The sequence below is a fragment of the Herpailurus yagouaroundi genome, unplaced genomic scaffold (assembly GCF_014898765.1).
Source record: "Herpailurus yagouaroundi ecotype Mexico unplaced genomic scaffold, PumYag 182, whole genome shotgun sequence".
NCBI lineage: Eukaryota > Metazoa > Chordata > Mammalia > Carnivora > Felidae > Herpailurus > Herpailurus yagouaroundi.
Genome location: NW_024412413.1, coordinates 51512697 through 51522098, shown reverse-complemented (window position 1 = coordinate 51522098; position 9402 = coordinate 51512697).

Below are 9402 nucleotides of genomic sequence, written 5' to 3'. Positions count from 1 at the left end.
TTTATTTTGTGAGAGACAGAGACAGAGCACGAGGGGGATAGGGAGAGAAAGAGAGGGAGACACAGAATCGGAAGCAGGCTCCAGGCTCTGGGCTGTCAGCACACAGCCCAACGCGGGGCTCGAACTCACAAACTGTGAGATCGTGACCTGAGCCAAGGTTGGAGTCTTAACCGACTGAGCCACTCAGGCGCCCCTTTTTTAAAAAACTTTTTTAATGTTTATTTATTTTGAGAGTGAGGAACTTGCCTAAACATTTGAGTGGAGTTTGATTTGCAATGGTTTATCTGTATAACCAGTCATGGACTCAAGAGAAAGCATCACAGGCTCCTCTGTTCAAATGCCCTTAGAGACTGTGGCAAAGCCGGCAAAACTATCCCTTTAGTATTTGCCTCTGTGCCTTTAGTGATTTGCCTCTGCTGAGCGGTTTTCCTTAAGGTAAGCTCAGCAGCTGCTTAGCACCTCAGATGCCGAGATCTCCTGGTGGCTCTAAGATTGACCAAGTAAACATCTCCGCCCCACCTACCTTTCCTGAGAATGCAGAAACTAGACTTTTGCATGCAAATTAATTCCCAAGTTGTTCACCCAAGTACCATTTCAGAAAACTTTGGAAGATAAGCATACACATAGGTTTAACTATTTCCAAGAGCCTTTCACCGCAAAATCTGTTGAACTGGATATTGTCAGATATTAGTCAGAACAAAGAAGAATCACTTTGTACCACGTGCGTGAAAAAGGTAAACCAGCCAGCAGGTTCACGAGCAATGGAAACTCAGCAACGTTCTCATCGCCCGGGCGGTTTGTTTCTGCCTGCTACCGGAACGCTAAAACTGACCTGTGTTACTCCTTGCTCTGCATTGTATAAGCAACAAAGATCAAATGTGATAGTAAATTATATGTTCTTTTAGCTCAATTGGTTGGCTGCAAATTATTTTCAAAAACATGGATTAGCAAGCTGGAAATACTTCTCTTATGTTTAAAAGTCTGAGGGCAATTGATCTTGGTTGGAGTAGCATTCCCCAGGGGCAGGGGCCATCTCCTTCTAGGTGATGGCCTTGTAAGGCCTCTGTTCCAAGACCACTTAATGTTCAAAGGTGGCTGCCAAAGCTTCAGACATTATAAGAAAACACAAAAAAGTGGTATGCACAACTCCTTACTCCATTTACATCCCACGGGCTAGAACTCACAAGGTCTCACCTGGCTGCAAGGAAGCTAAGAAGTGTAGCCTTTATTCTGGAAAGCCAGCCATCCAGCTAAGACTCAGGACCTCTCTTTTTGATGAAGAAGGGAAAAATGGATATTTTTGATGAAACTAACCATTTAAGCCATACTCGCGATTGATGAATAAAACAAAACAGTCAAGTTCTAGCGATTGCAAAAAAAAGAAAATGAGTAGGAGAGACTTGGCAAAGACTGAGATATTTGAATTGGATGAAGCAAGAACATAAAAATTGACGACTGTGGACTATTTCCTTTCATGCATTACTTTCACAGGGTCTTCTTGGGGCCTAGGAGGTGAAATATCTTGAAAGTTAAGTTCTAGCTTAGATCTGCACATTCCGAAGCGAAGTGGATATTTGGCAATTAATGAGTAAAGTCAGGTTGTGTAGTTAGCAACGTAAAGGTTGAGAACATTCCACATTGAATCAAGAATTGTCCAGGTTGCCACTCTACGGTATGTTTGTGCTTAAATATTTATGATCTTCCAGAAAGATCTTATTCCTAAGAAAATATGTATAATGTCATCCTTGCTATTCAGTACTTGGATTTAGCATACGTTGCTCAAATATTTTAACAACCTAAAACTCTCATTTTTTTTCACTACATTTTTCTATTTAAACAAGAGAGAAAATTGTTTTTGTTTAATCTAACACAGAAAATAGGGTGTACAGTATGCAGGTGATTTCTTTAGGAAATACGTGATGATGAGTTTGAATCATCTGTGTATCTTTTCAATGTTTATTCATTTATTTATTTATTTATTGAGAGAGAGAGAGAGAGAGAGAGAGAGAGCGATTCCAAGCAGGCTTTGCACCATCAGCACAGAGCCTGATGCGGGGCTGGAACTCACAAACTGTGAGATCACGACCTAAGCTGAAACCAAGAGTCAGAAGCTTAACCGACTGAGCCACCCAGGCGACCCCAATGCATCATCTTTTAAAAGCTGTGGTTATGAGTGCAGATTTCACCGTTTGCCAAAGACGTGATGTTGGAAAATCAAACTCCTCTTGAATTTCAGGGTTGGTTGGTTGGTTGGTTAGTTGGTTTGAAATCAGCAAGATGCCTGTTTCTAAGGATTTTCATGAGGATTCGTAGTGTATATGTGTATACTTGGCATATACTGAGAAGTCAACAAAATATTTAAGGTCACTGTTTCCTGTTTCAATACAGCTACTCATAATTTTATGCTTCTGCTCAGCTTTTTCTCCCAACAGTTTCAAAGAGGCTAACTTGCAATTTTCAAACTGAGCCCACCTTTTTAAAAATTTCTCATATTTGTGAAGCATCATATGGGTAACTACATATAAAAACATGTATTAATACGCCTCAGTGCCAAAGTAAACAGAGGGAGGGTTAGTGACTTTGCCGAGTGAAATCTATCATTCGCTGACCACCGAAATATAAAGGGTCAGAATCAACTTTTCGGCCTCTTGTAAAGTGTGCCTTCATTTTTTCAGAAGTCCACGTTTGTCATTTTCTCTTTGTTGCCAAGGAGGTTCCTCTCAAGATACCGTAACAGTGCGCTCAAACCTGTCCGTGTCTGTATTTTTATCTGCAGCTATGATTTGAAAAGTTTTGCCATTTGCGTGGAACTTGTGTCTTTTAATAGCTTATCAATGGCCTGAAACCTACCAAAAGAGCCTTGTTCAAGATGTAATGAACACATAGACAAAGGTTGCTTTAGTTTCCAGTTCTGAAGCCCAAGTTGCACTGCATTTGCTATTATGGAGCAATATATTATCTTGGAATGAACTGTGGAAACACTTTGTTTTCAGTTGTGCTAACATGAAATTTTAGAGAATGAATATATCACATGGAAAATGTGAAACATTGCATCATTTGTTTGCATTTCATATAAACATCAATATTGCTATTTCCAAAGAAAATATGGAAGAATATTAATTCTGATAAAAAAATAAGTATTGTTAATGAGCCAAGCACATGAGATATTTGTCTTACAGTTTTATTAAATAAAAAACCCCACTAATAGAAGAATATTGTATTACCTTTGGGCTCTGTTCGGCAATTTTTTACGTAAGCAAAACCCCCTCTGCTTTCCTGGGAGCGTGTTTCAATTAAGCATGATGAACATATTTCAATTAAGGCTTATATTTCATATGTATTTTTACAGGTGTTAGTGCCTTGATCCATAAATATACCCAAGAGTCGCATGGCCATACAGAGGGTCCCATTCTGTGTTTCTGATAGTGCATATATGTAACTCCAAATGTCTACGTAGCCAGTGCTTAGAATTGACAAGATTTTCTTGTTGAAGTCATGTCAACATAATGCCAAACTGCTATAGGTTCTTGTCACATTGCTGCCAGTTTTTCCAGTCCCAAATCTGAGCACTGCTTCATCTTCAAAGTCACCTTTTCATGAGAATTAACATTATGGCATCAATTTTAACCATTTTCTGGCTAATGGTTGCAGGTAGAGCTGTTTCTGGAGGTAAGTGCAAAGGTAAAGTCAACTCTTGTTGACCCACACTGTAGGAGTGACCCAGAGGCATGGGTCATCCCAAATGGTAAACAGTGTGAAAATCACATTAGTGGCAGGCATTGTTGGAGTCAGATTTGAATGTGTATTCTAAGAATTAAATTTCAAGGTAAGGTCCCATCAGTACTGTTTCCCTCAGGGTCTTGAGATAGTTACCCACTATCCTTCAGACTGAGGACAAGAAGCATCTTCCTTGCATATTTGCTTTTCAAAGAACCTCTCTACATACAGAGTCAATATTTGAGATCTCAAAAAATATATAGGGAAGTAGATGTGGGTTTTCACTTGAAAGTATCAAATGCATTCCCTTGAGCGAATGTACAGAAGCGTTGACAAAACAGAGGCGTCCCCAAAGACAGAATTGTCAGCAACCATAAAAGTGTGCCGGCCAGTCTGCTTACAGAGAAAGCTAATCTATTAGAGCCCCTGGTTTATACTTCGTCCCACTCTGAAGCAGGAGTATGGCATGATCATAATATTAAGAGTCCCATGCTCTACCGAATGAGCTAGCCGGGCGGGCTGCCTGATCATAGTATCAGAAGAAAGAGAAATTTATGGTGTATCAAAGGCTTTCTGATGATTAACTGAAAGCTGTCATTTGATTTTAGTTTAAGGTCAAAAGAATGATGTTGACAGATTTCTTTTTTCAAACTGACCACTCGACTTGTATGTATTAAAACTGCTAAATTGATTTAATCAATACTACTTTTGACTTTTCTCTGACTTGTGTCTCCTGAGAGATCAAGCCTGGGTTAATAGAGCACGGAACTTAACCCCAAGGTAATCTTTAATGAAGCCATCCACATGGTTGGAGTCATTCTTAATTTTTTAAGTAAACCATTTGAAACAACTCAGCAATGTTGTTTTCTTCTGTCGGGTTTCTGAAATGATTGTAAACAAGGCATCGGTGTTTGAGGAGAGCACCCTTTACAAAACTCAACAGAAGCCATTGTAGACAAAAAGTTTGTAGACGAAAGGAGTGTGTTTTCTCTTTGGTTTAGTGACAAGTCTCAGATCAATCCTGGAGTTAAGATTTCCATCCCCCCTGGCTTAACATCGATTTGGTTTTGTAGTGGCTTTGGAGATTTTAATCTTTGATTTTGTTTGTTTGTTTGTTTGTTTGAACTGGGTTGAAGTCTGTCCCCTAAAAAGGTACGTCCAAGTCCTAAATGCTGATACCTATAAATGTGACTTGTGATGAGTCTATGGCTCTTGGTACAGTTCTTTTGTCCTGGATGCTGTGAGAATTTGACAAAATCACAGCACAGAAGGCAAAAGAACAGATGCTTCAGCACTGGCTGATTTATCACAGAAATGGGTACTCACACAACTATGTGTTGGTATTGATGGTGGAAACACATAGCCAGGATAAAAGCTTATGGTTTGTTTAAAAATATTAGTCATAGATAGGGGCGCCTGGGTGGCTCAGTCGGTTGAGCATCCGACTTCAGCTCAGGTCACGATCTCGCGGTCCGTGAGTTCGAGCCCCGCGTCGGGCTCTGGGCTGATGGCTCAGAGCCTGGAGCCGGCTTCGGATCCTGTGTCCCCCTCTCTCTCTGCTCCTCCCCCGTTCATGCTCTGTCTCTGTCTCAAAAATAAATAAACGTTAAAAAAAATTAAAAAAAATATTAGTCATAGATAAACAGCATGATTTCTCCTATGCCTTCAAAATACAGATTTCCTTGATCAAGAGTGCCCGTGCCAACTACAAACCTGACTTAAGACAGACTCAGAGGAACTTCAAAAATTCCTCCTTTAATTTCTCTTAATGTACATAATATGGAATGAGTTATTTCCCCTTGAAAAGAAGAATAAAGGATGGATGGATGGATGGATGGATGGACAGATGGATGGATAGGTGGAAGGAAGGAAGGAAGGAAGGAAGGAAGGAAGGAAGGAAGGAAGGAAAGGAAGATGGAAGGAGTAAAGAGAGGGAGGTAGAGAGCGAGGGAAGCAGGGGTGATGGAAGAAAGAGAAGGAAAACTGAGAAAGGGAAGAAGGAAGGAAGGAAGAGCCCCGTTGATAGATGGACTGTGGAATATACCACATTAAGTATTAAAATCAGATTGCTTCGAATATATGATTAAATCAAACGTTGTCTGTCTTGAGCGGGCACAGTGGGCCAATGCAAGATAGAGGAGCCCCAGGGACAGCACTGGTGAGGGAGGCCAGTGGCAAGTCGTCGCACACTTTAACTCAGACCCAGCCCTGGGTAACAAGGCAGGTGGGCCCCTTCCATCAGCACATTAGGCTGAGATTTAGTGCCATTACAAAGAGCTTCAATGTGCTGTTGAAATTCATGCAGTCTATATTTCTCATTGCGTAGAGTAAGCGAACCCGTGCCAGCTACAACACTGAAAGCTTCTGGCTAATCAGAAGTTTTCTTTGTTGTGGTATTTACACTAACATTTTGCTTTTATTTTTGGATGAGGTCTTTTGTAAAACAGAAGAACTTCCTCTGCCTTTTTCCTCTCTCCCCTCCACGACGCCCCCACCCCTTCCCTCTTAATTTCATGAGTAGGGGAGGGGAACCTCAGGACAGGATATCTGGCTTTATGCCACTGTGTCCCGCAATTGAACAGTCAGCAGATGAGTAGAATGAATGGTACTTAAGAACAAACAAAAGGAAAATATAAATCCTTTAGGCAGCAGATCTGTGTAATTTACTCTAGTTTTCTGTTTCAACTTTTGAAAGAATGTAAGATCTTAGACAATAGTGAGTCAGAAATAGGCCAGTTACAGCACTAAATCTCTCTCGATTAGGGTCACAACAAAAACACTATTTATAAACATACGGTGCAAGTTGATGGGATTAAAAGAACGGTGGGTCTAATTTGCCCTCTCCATTCACAATGAACATCCCAGGAGTGGCCGAGACCTTGCCGTCCTAGGGCCCTCGTAACTCAGCAAATGTTTCAGAATTCTTGGTTTCTACACAAGGACTAAGTTTTCAACAATTGACTTGGGCTTCAGGCTTCACCTATTCATTCTCTGTCAACCCCAATATTTATGTCAGCAAAAACGTCATTTCATGATACAATTGTTGGCGAAACTGTTATCTATCTCAGGAAAATTAAATATTTGGCACAACATCATCAATTATAGTGCCTCCAGTTTGCAACCACTTGCATTCCATTCTGTACGATTCTGACAGATTAAAATCCCTAAAACCCAGATTTGGGCTGTTGAGTCCCTACAAATAACCTTCAGCTTTTGTCAACCATGAAGTGTTTAGACTGGCCTTCAAGACCCTCCATGGTCCAGCCCAGCGTTACCTCTCTGCCCTGATTTCTCACTGCTCCCTTTCATACACCCTTCTAGGTGGAATAATTGAAGTCACACTTATGCCCCAGGGTTTTCCACTTCTCTTTTTGATTAGCCATTTCTTGTGTGGCCTGTGCTTCTCTCTCCCTGCTCCGTATTTAGTATTTTTACATGATTTTTTTTAGAGTTATTTGTATGTTGGATCTTGCACCTAATCAACTGGAGGCTTCTTAGGGAAAGGGACTTAATTCACTTTGCACGTAGTAGACAATCTACAGTTATTTCTTGACTGCGTATATGAGCAAATGAATAATGAGTAGGTGAAAAGTCAGAAGATCAACATTAAATAATTTAAGTCAGGATCTGGGAAGACGTAAATAGGGAAGAGTAAATTGTGGTCACGTGTAGTTAGGGCTTCGTGAAAAAAATACTGCCTTCTGAATCATTGTTTTTTTTTTACTCTGCATTAAAATTTAAACTAGCATGTCCCCGCTTAAAATGACTAAGTATTTTATATGTTCCAAGGGAAGTCAGATTAGTAATCAAGGCTGTATTGTATTCAGAAAATATTTTATCGTATCAATATATTTTTTTTATCGTATCAATATTAATGTAATTTTTATGCTGCTTCCTGGTAATGAGGGTTTAGAGAAATGTACATTTTAATGCTAACACTGCACCACAAAAGAAATTCTGTCCTCAAATGCCGATGCCAAGCCACCAAAAATTCAGTTGTCTATACTGTGAAGCCATCCAAACTCCTCAGTGGAATCTTTTCCTTGGGCTACATGACTGCTCATCTGAACATAAAAGATACTTACACATAAATATTTGAGGGAAAGATTTCTCTTGGAAATGAAAATACTGAAAAAAAGTTGAAAACGGCATAGAACCCTTGGCAAACGATTGAATCAAAAAGAAGAGTAACTTGACTTTTTACTGGGTGTATATTCGGGGAGTCTGTGGCCAACCGTACGCTTTTGCAAATAATGTGGTAAGACGTGATTTTAACTTTTGGTTAGCATTCATTTATTAACAACAAAGGCTTTGGACTTTGCCTGCAAGTAGCAAGAAGGAAGAGAGACACATTAGTATAAGACAGAGATCTAGCTTTAATGGGCATGAAAGCATTATCACCACCACCTTCCAGGGTTCCTCTCCCTGATTCCAAACTCGGAATCCACAAGCCACTTCAAGCTTTGGGAAGGGAGAGAAGGTGACAAAGAGGAGATGCATGGGGGGAAGACAGGGACATGGGAGGAAAGTGGGGTGAGGCAGTAGTGCGGGTACTCAGGAGTGGTTAAAGTCACAAAGAAATGGAGGAATGGAGTAAGGGCTGCTTGAGCAACCAGAGACAAACAAGACGAATGGAAGGTTCCTGTATCATGTATGCTGAATTATGCCCACTATTTCTGCTGCCATAATCTAGTAAGTGCCACATGTAAGTGCAATTCTAAGCGTTTTACGTATGTTAAATAGTTTCACCTCATGCCAAACCTGTAGGAGGCACATCGCAGAAAACCTGACCTAAATTGTCTCAAACAAAACAGGAAATATGTTGGGTCATACAAATGAACAGTCTTGCAGGCAAGGCTTTATCCAGGGCTCAACAAAATGTGTTCTTCTCTCCATTTCTTTGCTCTACTGCTACTATGTTGACCCCAGGCCCTAGCAGCCTGCCCCCTCCTAGTCTCAAAATGGCTGCCTACAGCTTTGAGCTGAGTATGTATTTCCTGCTCAGTTGGGGGTTGGGGGCAAGAGAATGTGGAGGGAAACAGTGTAGACAAAAGTGCCAGGTTTGGTCTTGTGGTCAGCCTATGAACACATCCCAGTTCTGAGAAATGTGGATTTGCTGAATTTTTAAAAGACAATTATAAATTACTCCTGAAGCTGAGTGAGCCCAATTTCACCCAAACTAGATTGATGAGAAACTGAAGCAACCATTAGGAAGGGGGCAGGAAGGAAATCTTTGTAACGGTAGACCCCGAAGATGATAAAAATGGACATACAAGTAAATAAGTGACTATCAAAAAAGCAAAGATTCAGAATCTAAAACATGGCTATGATTCAATTTCTGTTAAAAGTTCACTCATATTTTCGTATGTATGTTTATATGTACATATGTGTGTATACACACATGTATCTATGCTGCATTGCAAGCAAGAGAAACCAGCCTAGGCTAGTTTGGGCAGGAAGGGGGATTTTCTTAATGTTTATTTTTTAAAAAGAGCATGAGCAGGGGAGGGGCAGAGGGGGTGGGGGCAGAGGATCTGAAGTGGGCTCTCCACTGACAGCAGTGAACCTGATGTGGAGCTCGAGCTCACAAACCGTGAGATCATGACCTGAGCTGAAGTCGGACGCTTAACCAACTGAGCCACCCAGGGGCCCCTGAAAGGGGTATTTTTTAAACGGGGTTTTGGG